A 15,659-nucleotide genomic window follows, 5' to 3' on the forward strand; every position below is an offset into this window, starting at 1 on the left:
AAGTTGTTCTTTAGGCAAAAGGCTTACCTTTCAACAGCGTTTAATTTGCTAACTGATATAGCAACTGTGTGGCTGAACACAAGATTTCAAGGATGAACTACAACAGCTGACCTGCTTTGGTTGCTTACTCCAATCAAATAATTCAAATAGATAAAAAGTTCACTGAGAAAAACACAAAAGAAATTATCTCATGTCCATAAGTGTCAAGAATTAGGAGTAGGGACTCACCTAACATGAAAGCAAGACTTGCTACAAAGCTATAGTTAATTAAACAGTATGATGCTACCATGAGAAAACATAAAAGACCAACACGACAAATTTGGAAGTCTAGAAACAGGCCCAAGTATGCTTGGGAACCTGATATATCACAGAAATGTCATCACCAATCAGCAAGGAAAGAATGGTCTGTTCAAAAAAGGTGTTTGGAATAGCCTAATAACCATATGTCAGGAAAAAAATTAAATCATTAAAATTAAATTATTAAAAATACAGAAAATTCTGACTCCAAACAAGATAGAACAGCAAGGCCCAGACTAACCCTCCCTCCACAAACAGCTAGAAAATTGGACAAATTTTATGCAATAACAATTTCTATACATGGGATAGCGAAACAGTACCATAATTCCTGAGAAAAGAGAACAAAACAAACAAGCTCTACAATTTCCCCACATTATGCCTAGAGGCACATTCTAAAACATGTATCAGAGACAGAGAGCTCAAGCAGACGGAAGAGACAGACTGGAGTTTGTGGAGGCTGAGTCAGCTGGACATTGCAAAGCAGAGTTCCAACTGCAGGGAACTAAACAGAAGAAGGGTTCCATAAACCTGCATAGAAATCCCCTGAGACTCTGATGAACACTGAAATGCATATACATGATTAAGGCAAAACTCTAGGAGGTCATACAAAAAATAACCAGTGAGCTTTGAGCTGAACAGTTCCCAGAGCTCACATAGAAGAGAGCCCTGCTGGTCACTGAAGGCATTCCACAGAAAGCCCAGCAGGATTATGCTTCAATAGTAGGACCAAACTTCACTTCAGTAAAGGTTAATCTAATCTGGCCTTAAAAACAGATTTTAAAATAAGACACAAATGAATCAAAAAGAAATTCAATTAAATTAACTGCCTAAGAGAACAAAGCTTACCCTCTTCAAAGGAAGATAACAAAATTCAGATACTCAACAAGGAAAAACATTTTGTTCAAACAAAATCACGAGACATACCAAGAAGCAAAAAAGTATGACCCATGGCAGGAGAAAAAATTAGTAGAAAATCATAAAAATAGCCACAGATAAAGAACTTAGAGAAAAGTATGTTACAAAAGATATTCTATGTTCTCATATTATTAGAAAATGTATAAATACAGGAAGGAGAAAATGGAAGATATAAAGAAAAACCAAATGGAACTTCTAGAAATGAAAAATCCTCATCCTCAAAAGAAACACTCACTAGGTGAGAACCATAGCAGATTAACACTTCAAAAAAAGAAAAAAGAAAACTTAAATTCACAGTAAATGAATCAGCCAAAAATAGAAGCAAAGTAGGCAAAAAAGTAGGGAAAAAAATAAACAGAGCTGCAGCAAACTGTGGGAAAGCATCAGATGACCTAAACTCTGTGTCATTAGAAAACTAGGAGTCACAGAAAAAAATATTTGAAGAAATAATTGCTAAAAATGTTCCAAATTTGGTGAAATCAATAAATCAACAGAATAAAGAAATTCAATGAATCAAAGGGCAAAAAACACAAAAAAACTCTTAAAAGCACATTATAATTAAATTCCCAAAATCAGTGATAAAGAAAATCTCAAAAACAGTCAGAGGGAAAAAAGGCACATTACAAACAGAAGAACAAAAAAAGTAATGACCATAGACTTTTCTTCAGAAACTACTCAAGCCAGAAGACACCTTCAAAGTGCTAAATAAAGAAAATTATCTTAGAATTCTATATCCATTGAAAATACTTTCCAGAATTAAGTCTGAAGAAAGACGTTTCAGAACCCCAACCTCCCCCTAAAAATCTACAGCCAAGAGACCTATACCATAAAAATGTCACAGGACATTATTCCAGCAGAAGGAAAATGATACCAGATGGATCTGCATAAAGGAATGAAGATTCCCAGAAAAGATTAATATGTGAATACATGAAAGGAATAATATGGGAATAAAAGATTGCTTTGTGTTCCTTAATTTCTTTAAAAGAAAATTACCTGCCCAAAGAAAAAATAACATACAGTAGGGCTTATTACAAATGTTATAAAAGCATATATCACACAAAATGGATGATGATAATATCAGAAAGGATAGAAAAGAGAAAAAAAAGGATACGGTAACATGATAACATTATATGTGAAGAAATATGATATTTAAAGGTAAGCAAAGGTTTCTTGAGACAAAAAGCATGAATCATAAAAGAAAATGATAAAATAGACTTCATCAAAACTAAAAGCTTCTGCTTTTTCAAGACATTGTTAAGGAAAAGAAACAAAAGACCACAATTTGGGAGAAAATATTTACAATACATAATCAAAGAAAGGACTTATAGGCAGAATATGCAAACACCTCTTACAACTCAATAAGAGAACAAACAAGCCAATAAAAAGCAGAATATTTCAATAGACACTTCACAAAAGAAGATAACAGAAAAGCCATTGGGCAAATGAAAACATGCTCAATATAACTAGTCATTAGAAACATACAGCTAAAAACCACAGATATAGCACTACCCACCTACTAAGTGAGCTAAAACAAAAGACTGACAGTATCAAATGTTGACAAGGATGTAGAACTACCAAAACTCTTACACATCATTGATGGGGATGTAAAATGGCACAACAATTCTGGAAAATACCTTGTCAGTTTCATAATGAAAGTAAATATACATTTATCATATGACTCAGCAATTCCACCCCTAACTATTTACTCAAAAGGAGTTAAGATACATGTTCATACAGCTTTATTCATAATGGCCCAAGAATGGATACAATCCACCTGTTCTGCAACAAGTAAATGGATAAACCAATTATGGTTTGTAGTATATCCATGCACTAGAATACTCAGCAAAACAAGCCAGATACAAAGTACACAGTGTATAATTCCACTTGTATGAAACGCTTCAAAAGAAAACCTAATCTATCGGATAAAAAGCTTCTATTTCTGGTTGTCTGGTGCCAGGGGTGGCGTTGGGGACTAAGAGAGAGCACAAGAGAACCTTCAGAACTAATGGAAATGACCTGTTAATTTAATGCTAATTACACTAGTATTAACTCATCAAAACTCACTGAACTGTACTTAAAATGAGTGCATATTAATTGTATATTATGTATGTTAATTATACCTTAATAAAGTCAACTTTATAAAGTTAAAATAAATTATTTATTCATTTAAATAAATTAAACAAATCAAGAGAAACTAGAGCCCTAAACATGAGAAATGCAAAACTTAAAAATCTTAAAAGTACAGAATCTCTTTGTGAAAGATTTCTTAAGATACACAAGTAAATTAATTTGACCAAAATAGAACATAAAACGTTTTTTTTTACCTTTTGATTAAAACCAAAAGAGAAGCCACAGACTATAAAATGTATTTGCAAGACACAAGGTATGAAGAATTAGTACCTAGAATATATTTTTAGAAGAAAGAAAGAAAAAGAAAGAAAGAAAGAAAGAAAGAAAGAAAGAAAGAAAGAAAGAAAGAAAGAAAGAAAGAAAGAAAAGGGAAGGAAGGAAGAAACCAAGAGAAAAAAATGGGTAAAAGACAGAAAAAGTATTTCACCCAAGAAGAAATCCATATGACCAATAAACAGCAACAAGATTCCTTTTCACACATATCAGACTGCAAAAATTAAAAAGCCCCAGCAATTGTTTGGCCTTGTAACATGTAGCAACAGGGCCAGTTGGGGATCTTAAGCCACGTTTGGGGGTTTTGGGGGGTTGCTGACACTGCTGCCACGTTTGATCATGTGCAATGACAGGCTTTGATAACAAACACAGATTTCTACCAGACAAGTTACAGCATTGATGACCAATCACAGCAATCCTATGACTATGGAGGAAATGGAGAACCCTACAGCAAACAGTTTGCTGGCTATGACTACTCACAGCAAGGCCAATTTGTCCCTCTAGACATGAGGCAGCCATAACAGCCACATACTGGGCCAATTTTCCAGCCAACTCAGGCATACACTCTAACACATTAGCTTGTCTATGGAAAACACTTTGAGGATAAGCCACCTTTATTAGAAGAATCCGGTATCAATTGTGACCACATCTGGCAAAAAACATGAACAGTGTTACATCCATTACAAGTGGCAGATGGCAGCATCATGAATGTGAATGATTTGGCACAACCAATGGTTTTTTGCCTTGCCTTTGGAGCCACATTGTTACTGGCTGGCAAAATCCAGTTTGGCTATGTATGTGGCATAAGTGCACTTGGATGTCTAGGAATGTTTTTGTCTACTAAACTGAGTATGACAGGTGTTTCATTTGGTTGTGTGGCAAGTGTCCGTGGATACTGTCTTCTTCCCATGATCCTACTTTCCAGCTCTGCAAGGAATGGCAAGTCATTCTCACTGCTGGAATTATTGGATGGTGCAGTTTTTCCCCTTCCAAAATTTTTAATTCTGCATTAGCCATGGAAGAACAGCCACTTCTAGTAGCATATCCCTGTGCTTTGTTGAACGGAGTCTTTGCCCTAATTTCCATTTAATGAACTGAATTTATCTGGCATGTGGACGTCACTGGGCCAAAAAGGACTCTGAACTCTTAAACTAGACCAGTGAACTGCTACAGGGCATCTCTCATGCAGATCTAAATTTTGGCTTTTGGCGCGGTAGAAGTAAAGATTATCTTTCGTTCATTTTTATAGAACTTCTGAATACTATCTTGGATTTACCTGCAGCATGAGTAGCTTTAAATGTTTGTGCTTATACAAATAAGAAGTGCTACTTCTTTCCTGTTCCTGTGGCCTTTGAAAAAACAAGTGTTTTTTCTTGTAAACTATTAAAATGCTTTTGACAGAATTTTAACAACTGTGGGAAACTAACCACAGAGCTGATAACCTTTCTCAAAACCACCCAGTCATAGTTAAGAAGACACAAGACTTATTGCAGAAATAGTTCTCCAAGGGATTAAGAAAGAAAAATTGCCTGTATTCTCCAGTTAGATGAGCTTGAAGCAAAAATGCAATCCCAATGTAGAGTTTTAGGAGTTTGCCCTTCAAAAATTTGATATTCCTTTAAATTATCTCATGGAGTTTTGCTAAAATTCAACAATATAAGAAGTTCACAATCTACTTTATTGTAGATGGAAATATGAACACCTGTTGAGATTAGCATTAAATAAACCGTAATGACATAGACTGGCCATGTTAATGTATATAGTTGAATCTCCAAGTTTCCTGGGGGGGGTGGGGGTGGAAATCAACACTTTTTTGAGAAAAATACTTAAAATGTCACAATTTCAGTACTGCAGTTATTGATGTAAAGTGCATTTGATGCTTAGTAATTAAATTTTTCCCAATTAAAAAAATTTAATGCCTGATGAAACCAAGTATTGGTAAAAAAAAAAATGGTCCAACAGAAATATATTTCTAATATATGTGTAAGTTGCTGTGACTCTGGAAAGCAATTTGCTTCAACTAGTAAGATGTAAATAGCAAACAGCCCAGTAGTTCAGCTTCTAGATATAGAGAAGACATGGATGTTTTGTATCACTGCACAGTATATGTGTTAAATTAGGGTGATGGGCACATAGATGTCTCTTATATTACTCTCCACACTGACAATTTAACCACTATCCTCCTCCCAAATAGTACTTAAAGTGAAAGTTTGGAAATCAGATTTCAGGGTCACTCATTTCATGTCACTGGAGAATTATTTTTTCTACAGACAATATTTCCAATAAAAATGAACACAACAACTACTAAATCTTGGCTTCTATATATCATTCTCTACTCACAGGAAGCAAGAATCCTTGAAGAAATGCCTGAGAAAGAAAAAATAAGGACCTTTCCTGCCAGAAAATAAGAAAGTGTTCCAAGAATGATAGGGATGTGGTTTAAAAAATATATAATACATGAGCTAGTTTTTAAGGACCTCCTACAGGGACTCCAATTACAAGTATATTAGACTACTTCATGTATTGCTCTATATGTCACTAGGGCTGTGTTTGACGCATGTTGTTTGTTTTGTTTCTAGACCCTGTTCCCTCTGTGCTTTCTTTAGGCTAGCTTTTATTACTGTATATTCAAGTTCACCGGTCTTTTCTTCTGCAATGTCTAATCTGTTCCTAAACCCATTCAATGAAATTTCCACTTATAATATTGTGCTTTTTTAAGTTCTAAAGTCCAATTTGGTTCTTTTTCTCTGTTTTTTGTTATGAAATTATCTTTAAATGTACAATTCAGCAGTTTTTAGTATATTTATTAAGTTAGGTCCATCACCACTATCTAATTCCAGAATAATTCTGTCACTCAAAAAAGAAACCCTCATACCAATTAACACTCACTCCCCATTCTCTCCTCCCCTCACCTCGTAGAAAACACTAATCACAGCCCCAGATTTGCCTGTTTTGAACATTTCATATAAATGGAATCATACAAAATAAGGTATGTTGTGTCTGGCTTCTTTCACTTAGAATAATGTTTCAAGGTTCAACCATGTTATAGCATGTAACAATACTTCATTCCTTTTCATGGCTGCATAATATTCTATCGTGTGGATATATTAAATATTTGCATTCATTTTTTTGTTTTTTAATTTCATTTTTTATTTTTTAAAATTTACATCCAAATTGGTTAGCATACAGTAAAACAATGATTTCAGGAGTAGATTCCTTAATGCCCCTTACCCATTTAGCCCATCTCCTTTCCCACAACCCCTTCACCAAACCTCAGTTTGTTCTCCATATTTATGAGTCTCTTCTGTTTCAGCGCCTTCCCTGTTTTTATATTATTTTTGTTTCCCTTCCCTTATGTTAATTCGTCTTGTCTCTTAAAGTCCTCATATGAGTGAAGTCATATGATTTTTGTCTTTCTCTGACTGACTAATTTCAGTTAGCATAATACCCTCCAGTTCCATCCACGTGGTTACAAATGGCAAGATTTCATTCTTTTTGATTGCCGAGTAATACTCCATTGTATAGATATACCACCTCTTCTTTATCCATTCATCCATCAATGGACATTTGGGTTCTTTCCATACTTTGGCTATTGTGGATAGTGCTCCTATAAACATGGGGGTGCATGTTTGCACCTTCAAAACAACACACCTATATCCCGTGGATAAATGCCTAGTAGCGCAATTGCTGGGTCGTAGGGTAGTTCTATTTTTAGTTTTTTGAGGAACCTCCATACTGTTTTTCACAGCAGCTGCACCAGCTTGCATTCCCACCAACAATGCAAAAGAGATGCTCTTTTTCTACATCCTCACCAATATCTATTGCTGCCTGAGTTGTTAATGTTAGCCAAGCTGACAGGTGTGAGGTGGTATCTCACTGTGGTTTTGATTTGTATTTCCCTGATGATGAGTGATGTTGAGCATTTTTTCATGTGTCAGTTGACCATCTGGATGTCTACCTTGGAGAAGTGTCTATTCATGTCTTTTGCCCATTTCTTCACTGGATTCTTTGTTTTCTGGGTGTTGAACTTGATAAGTTCTTTATAGATTTTGGATACTAACCCTTTATCTGATATGTTGTTTGCAAATATCTTCTCCCATTCTGTCAGTTGCCTTTTAGTTTTCCTGATTGTTTCCTTCACCGTGCAGAAGTTTTTTATTTTGATGAGGTCCCAGTAGTTCACTTTTGCTTTTGTTTCCCTTGCCTCCAAAGACAAGAGGCAAGAAGTTGAGTAAGTTGAGTAAGAAGTTGCTGCGGCCAAGATCAAAGAGGTTTTTGCCTGATTTCTCGAGGATTTGATGGCTTCTTGTCTTACATTGAGGTCTTTCATCCATTTTGAGTTTGTTTTTGTGTATGTATGGTATAAGAAAGTGGTCCAGATTCATTCTTCTGCATGTCACTGTCCAGTTTTCCCAGCACCACTTGCTGAAGAGACTGTCTTTATTCCATTGGATATTCTTTCCTGCTTTGTCAAAGATTAATTGGCCATACGTTTGTGGGTCCATTTCTGGGTTCTCTATTCTGTTCTATTGATCTGAGTGTCTGTTCTTATGCCAGTACCATACTGTCTTGACGATTACAGCTTTGTAGTATAGCTTGAAGTCTGGGACTGTGATGCCTTCTGCTTTGGTTTTCTTTTCCAAGATCGCTTTGGCTATTCAGGGTCTTTTCTGCTCCCATACAAATTTTAGGATTGTTTGTTCTAGCTCTGTGAAGATTGCTGGTGTTACTTTCATAGGGATTGCATTGAATATGTAGATTGCTCTGGGTATTATCGACATTTTAACAATATCTGTTCTTCCTATCCAGGAGCATGGAATCTTTTTCATTTTTTTGTGTCTTCAAATTCTTTCATAAGCTTTCTATAATTTTCAGATTTTTTACCTCTTTGGTTAGATTTATTCCTAGGTATTTTATGGTTTTTGGTGCAACTGTAAATGGGATCGATTCCTTGATTTCTCTGTCGCTTCATTGTTGGTGTATAGGAATGCAACTGATTTCTGTGTGTTGATTTTATATCCTGCAACTTTGCTGAATTCATGAATCAGTTCTAGCAGTTTTTTGGTGGAATCTTTTGGGTTTTCCATACAGAGTATCATGTCATCTGCAAAGAGTGAAAGTTTGACCACCTCCTGGCCCATCTGGATGCCTTTGATTTGTGTTGTCTGATTGCAGAGGCTAAGACTTCCAATACTATGTTGAATAACAGTGGTGAGAGTGGACATCCCTGTCTTGTTCCTGACCTTAGGGGAAAGCTCTCAATTTGTCACCATTGAGGATGATATAGCCGTTGGGTCCTTCACATATGGCTTTTATGATCTCGAGGTATGCTCCTTCTATCCCTACTTTGAGGGTTTTTATCAAGAAAGGATGCTGTGTTTTGTCAAATGCTTTCTCTGCATCTATTGAGAGGATCATATGGTTCTTGTCCTTTCTTTTACTGATGTGATGAATCCCGTGAATTGTTTTGCAGATATTGAACCAGCCCTGCATCCCAGGTATAAATCCCACTTGGTCATGGTGAATAATTTTTTTAATGTATTATTGGATCTGGTTGGCTAATACCTTGTTGAGGATTTTTGCATCCATGTTCATCAGGGAAATTGGTCTATAGTTCTCCTTTTTAGTGGGGTCTCTGTCTGGTTTTGGAATCAAGGTAATGCTGGCTTCATAGAAAGAGTTTGGAAGTTTTCCTTCCATGTCTATTTTTTGGAACAGTTTCAAGAGAATAGGTGTTAACTCTTCCTTAAATGTTTGGTAGAATTCCCCTGGAAAGCCATTTAGTCCTGGACACTTGTTTTTTGGCAGATTTTTTATTACTAATTCGATTTCCTTACTGGTTATGGGTCTGTTCAAATTTTCTATTTCTTCCTGTTTCAGTTTTGGTAGTGTATATGTTTCTAGGAATTTGTCCATTTCTTCCAGATTACCCACTGGCATATAATTGCTCATAATATTCTCTTATTATTGTTTTTATTTCTGTGTGTTGATTGTGATCTCTCTTCTTTCATTCTTGATTTTACTTATTTGGGTCCTTTCCTTTTTCTTCTGATCAAACTGGCTAGTGGTTTATCAATTTTGTTAATTCTTTCAAAGAAAAGCCTCTAGTTTCATTGATCTGGTTTTTTGGTTTCGATAGCATTAATTTCTGTTCTAATCTTTATTTCCTGTCTTCTGCTGGTTTGGGGTTTTATTTGCTGTTCTTTTCCCATCTCCTTAAGGCATAAGGTTAGATTGTGTACCTGAGATCTTTCTTCCTTCTTTAGGAAGGCCTGGATTGCTATATACTTTCCTCTTATGACTGCCTTTGCTGCGTCCCAGAGGTTTGGGGTTGTGGTGTTATCAGTTTCATTGACTTCCATATACTTTTTAATTTCCTCTTCAACTGCTTGGTTAGCCCATTCATTCTTTACTAGGATGTTCTTCAGTCTCCAAGTATTTGTTACCTTTGCAAATTTTTTCTTGTGGTTGATTTCAAGTTTCATAGCATTATGGTCTGAAAATATGCACGGTATGATCTTGATCTTTTTGTACTTACTTAGGGCTGATTTGTGTCCCAGTATATGGTCTATTCTGGAGAAGAATGTATATTCTGCTGCTTTAGGATGAAATGTTCTGAATATATCTGTTAAGTCCATCTGGTCCAGTGTGTCATTCAAAGCCATTGTTTCCTTGTTGATTTTGTGTTTAGATGATCTGTCCATTGCTGAAGGAGGGTGTTGAAGTCCCTTACTATAATGGTATTATTATCAATGAGTGTCTTTATGTTTGTGATTAATTGATTTGTATATTTGGGTGCTCTCATATTTGGAGCATAAATGTCTACAATTGTTAGGTCTTCTTGGTGGATAGACCCCTTAATTATGATATACTGCCCTTCTTCATCTCTTGTTACAATCTTTATTTTAAAGTCTAGATTGAGTGATATAAACATGGCTTTCTTTCCTCGGCCATTAGCATGATAGATGGTTCTCCATCCCCTTATTTTCAATCTGAAGGTATCTTTAGGTCTAAAGTGGGTCTCTTGTAAACAGCATATAGATGGATATTGTTTTCTTATCCATTCTGTTAACCTATGTCTTTTGATTGGAGTATTGAGTCCATTGACATTTAGAGTGAGTACTGAAAGATATGAATTTGTTGTCATTATGATGCTTGTAGAGTTGGAGTGTTGGTGGTGTTCTCTGGTCGTTTCTAATCTTTTGTTGCTTTTGGTGTGTATATATATATATTTTTGTCTTTTCCCCCCTCAGAAAAGTCCCTCTTAAAATTTCTTGCAGCGCTGGTTTAGTGGTCACAAACTCCTTTAATTTTTGTCTGGGAAACTTTTTATCTCTCCTTCTATTTTGAATGACAGCCTTGCTGGATAAAAAATTCTTGGCTGCATATTTTTCTGATTCAGCACACTGAATATATCCTGCGACCACCAGGTATCAAGCTGTGCAGTTGCAGTCTTTTCACTCCCCTTGTTTACAGTCTTAATGGAATTTAAACCCTCTTCTTTCTCCTTTCTCCCTTTTCAGTTTCGTCCCTGCGGCTGTTTCCAATTTTCCACTTTCTCTCCAGCTGCTTTTGGGGAGGGGTGCTTTTCCCATATTCCCCCGCCCCGTATCTGTCCTCTCTCCACCCACAAAAGCACCTCCCTTCTCGTGGCTTCCTGCTCCCCAAGTTTACCTCTCCCCACCACGTACCTGCTGAGTTCGGTGGTTCAGGTTGTGCAGATTGTGTTAATCCTCAGATCAGTTTTCTAGGTGTGTAGGATGGTTTAGTGTTGGTCTGGCTGTATTTCATGGATGCGAGACACACAAAAAGCTTCCATGCTGTTCTGCCATCTTGGCTCCTCCCCCATTCATCATTTCATGGAGATCTCCATTATTTCCACTTTTTGGTTGTTATGAATAATGCTGCCATCAACATTTAGTGGTTGTGTGACATATGTTATCAACTGTTTGGTAAATACCTAAGAGTGGAACTGCTGACTCATATGGCAATGTTTAACCTTTTTTAAAGAAATGCCAAACTGTTTTATAAAAAGGCTATGCCAAAGTAGTTAAGACTTGCCCCAAGAATACATCGGGGGGACACCTGGGTGGCTCATCAATTGAGCATCAGACTTCAGCTCAGGTCATCATCTCATAGTCTGTGAGTTCAAGGCCCATGTTGGGCTCTGTGCTAACAGCTCAGAGCCTGGAGCCTGCTTCCAATTCTGTGTCTCCCTCTCTCTCTGCCCCTCCCCCACCCCCATCTCTCTCTCAAAAATAAATAAACATAAAATACACCTGGGATTCACACCAATGTGCTCTTCCTCCCTTACACACATAATTATCAACACATAATCATCAACCTGCTTCCAATAAACTCTACTTGGTTTTAATTTAGTTTTAAAATTGATGGTCAGCGATTATTAATTGCTAATTAAAAGATTACACTCTTGAATTAATACCATACTCTATATCCTTTATTAACACTGACAGATATATTTTTCTTGACTACTCTAAGAGTCCTAAAGAAAAAAAATAATAATTTTGGAGTAGGTTTAAAAAGTTTATCTGTCAGCCATCCATCATCATTGTGTTATATCATTAAGGAGTCTACCACCAAAATCTTCAGGAACCTGAAAAAAAAAGTCTTCAAGCTCTAGTAGCCATTAAGTAAATCTATATTTTAAAAGAAATTGAACCTAGGGAATAAAGGAGACTTAAACTAATAGCATTGCTCAACCACATCAAAGCCACAACTTGTAATCACAAAAATACTAACTGGTAGGAAGTTTAGAAAACTGGCAGGGGAATACTTTATAAATTATTCTTTTTAAATATTTTGGAAAGTTTCAAGAGGCAATAGCATAAAAAGTCATAGTCCTAGAATTCCCTTAGCATTAGAAATATAGATATTATAGACAAGGGGAAAAACATGGTCCCAAAGACAGTTAACTGTGCCCCAGTTTATCACATCACTATACATGCCAGAGAAAAATAGAAGACTAGATTAAAAGTAAAAATATTTGTAGAATGTGGCAATTTGCAACACTTCCATGCCATTAATCTTGATGAGAGTAAATAGGTCTACTACATGTAAAAAAGCACATGAATTTCACAAAATACTTTTTGAACTAAAGTACAAGATCTTCCACTACAGAAAGGAATTTTAAAAGCGTGATAGTGGTTTTGAAGCTTATTTTTCTGTCTTTAAAAATCAAAATAAAAAAATAAGAGCAGCTAATATATATATTATATATATGTGTTATAATAAAACTAACTTTTTTATGGGAGAAGAAAATAGTTAACATTAATGGAGTTAACATTAAACATACTTTATAATGTACCTAATAATGTTGTAAACACTAAACATTATCTCATTTAATCTTTACAAAAACTCTATAAGGTATTTAACCATCATTAATCCCACTTACAGTAAAGACAGTGACACTTAAAGAAATGAGGTCACTTGCCCAAATCACACAGCTAGTTAGTGGCAAAATGGGGTGTGAGCTTACTTACATGGTCTTGGGCAGACACGCCTCAATACCATTCTATATTACTGACTTTGTCCATGTGGCCAATTATTTCCTAAGGATAAATTCCTATAAGTAGAAATGTTGGCTCAAAGAATATGCACAAATATTTCATACACAGAAAGTCAAAATATCGCTCTGCATTCTTCAACTGGGGGCAAGAAGTAGATGGTAAAAAGAAGAGAATTTCTCAACATAGTGAAATCTGAAACTAGTTCCTTTATACCAGAGAGAGCACATAAAACCATTTCTTCTCCTCATTTCTCTCTCATCAAGTAAAACTACAATGTAGTGTAACCCTGAAGAAACCTCCAAACCACTTTAAAATGCTAATTCCACCACAAAAAGAAGGAAAAATTGAATGTAACTCTAAACAATATGATCCATAGGGGCCGCCTGGGTGGCTCAGTAGGTTAAGTGGCCGATTCTTGATTTTGGCTCATGTCATGATCTCACAGTTCATGGGTTCAAGCCCCACATCAGGCTCTGGGCTGACAGCACCAAGCCTTCTTGGGATTCTCTCTCTCCCTCTCTGCCTCTTCTGTGTTTGTGTTCTCCCTCTCCCCCACCCTCTCTCTCTCAAAATAAATAAACTTAAATATATATATATGATCCATAAGTAAAAAGTTATTTTTTTTATCGAAGTTTAAAGGACAAACCACATACAGCATAAGCATCTTTCACCATTAACTACTATTACTAGTAATATCTGAGAAATATTACACTTTGAGAGATTTTCTCATTCATTAAATCCTCATAGTCATCTTACTATGTAGGTAAATGGAGATGAAATTTAAAGTAGGAGTTTTTTTCAAAAATTTTTTACTACAACAAAAATTAAGAAATATATGTTACATCACAATATATACGCATATACATAGGTATTTAAAACAAAGTCTACAAATATACCTACTATGTATATTCTGTCTTTTTAACACTGTTCTACTACAAAGAATTCACATCCAACACACAGTTTCTGAAACAGTGGCTTACAGAGACTCCTGAATTTGAACCAAGGCTCTTGTATAACGAACATCATACACAGCCAGAGCCAGAGAGATATTCTGGTCAGAGCTCAGGAGACAGATCGAGGATGAAAGTAAGGAGTGGAAATTCTTAGCACATGGGTCATCTATGAAGTGGTATGAATATGATCAAAGGGAAGACGTATGGGGAAAAGCTGAGATTTGAAGCGCCTGTAATACTTCAGTCCTTCTTGGCAACCAGTTCCAAGGATGTTATTTTTCAATCTGTCCAAATGTCAAAGCAGTACTCACTTTTAGTTCTGCTTTTGAATGTTGGAGTGTGACATAATGCTTTCCTCAGTTCAAACACATGCAGAATACTTAGATTCTCAAAAACAGTTTAATCTGATTTCTCTGTTTCCTAACTTCTTTCTCATTGCTGACCATTACGTTTATTTTCTTTCATAAAATGTTACTGACAAAAGCACACTACAGAACTCAGGGGGAAATGACTGCAAGAGAATTTAGTTTTAAAATACACATGATGGCATACAGTTGAACTCAAAACACATCTTCAACAAGTACTATTGGATTCTTCAAGATCATAAACTACTACTGATTTTAAAGAGCTTCTTGGGGGGTGTTTTAGGTTTTAAGAGCTCCTGAGGGATATTAGTAGGCTCTCCTCATTTTATAACCAAAGAGTTTAAAAGACTAACTACTTTATTCTTTGGATTAATTTCACTTTGCTGAACAAAAGCTAAAAGAGTAACTTTTCATCTTTCATCATTTCTTCAACCTCAACATCACCATAAAAATACTGAGTCTTCCTTTGCAAGAAAATGACAAGTACCTTTGGCAGCCCCAAAGGTAACTTGTTTCTTGCATTTCAGAATGATATACTAGTGCTTATCCCAATCATGGATTATAAAGATGTACCACAAGTAGTTTCACATTAAAAAAATCTTGCTATCACTTGAAAGAAGATATGGCTAGCTAGCAACATATGATTATCCTATCTTAATTTACACATTTTGCCATTTTTTTGTATTTTTCAAAACAAAAAAAAAATGAAACTTAGTGGGAAAACAAGTGTAACCCACTACTTTAAATTTCATGTTTTCATATCTAAAAGTATAGTAGGCATTACTGCCATTTACCAATGAAAAAACCAGGGTCTAGAAAGGCAGAGTGAGTCATCTAAGTGGGTACACCTCAGTGAACAAACCAAGTTCTTGAGTTTGGAGATGTTTCCATTGGTAAAATAAGAATAAAATAATGAACAAACAAAAAAAGAATAAAATAATGAAAAGATAATAATCCACCAAATAACTCATCTTTGAGACTTTTTCAATCAGGGAAACATTTCATTATTTAGCCCCAGTGATGAAGGATGAGTGAATAAATAATTGAATACTCAAAAAAATCCAAGTGTTCCTTATGATAAAAATAAGTAAAATTAAAATAATATTCTCTATGATTAGAGATTAGGTGACACCTCAGCCATGAAGATCACATGACAGGCTTCAGAGTTGTCAGTGCTTTGTATGACAACTACCTTTGTC

The 15,659-nt window shown here is 35.6% G+C and overlaps 1 protein-coding gene and 1 pseudogene across 3 annotated transcripts in view; one reads left to right on the forward strand and one right to left on the reverse strand.

Annotated features, from left to right (window-relative positions):
• The window catches only part of DEPDC1B (DEP domain containing 1B), an 84,433-nt gene that overhangs the window by 16,865 nt on the left and 51,909 nt on the right, over positions 1–15,659 (reverse strand). The window lies entirely within an intron of this gene.
• Positions 3,962–4,705, forward strand: LOC106976396 (protein YIPF5-like; annotated as a pseudogene).

Source organism: Acinonyx jubatus, chromosome A1 (assembly GCF_027475565.1).
Source record: "Acinonyx jubatus isolate Ajub_Pintada_27869175 chromosome A1, VMU_Ajub_asm_v1.0, whole genome shotgun sequence".
Taxonomy (NCBI): Eukaryota; Metazoa; Chordata; class Mammalia; order Carnivora; family Felidae; genus Acinonyx; species Acinonyx jubatus.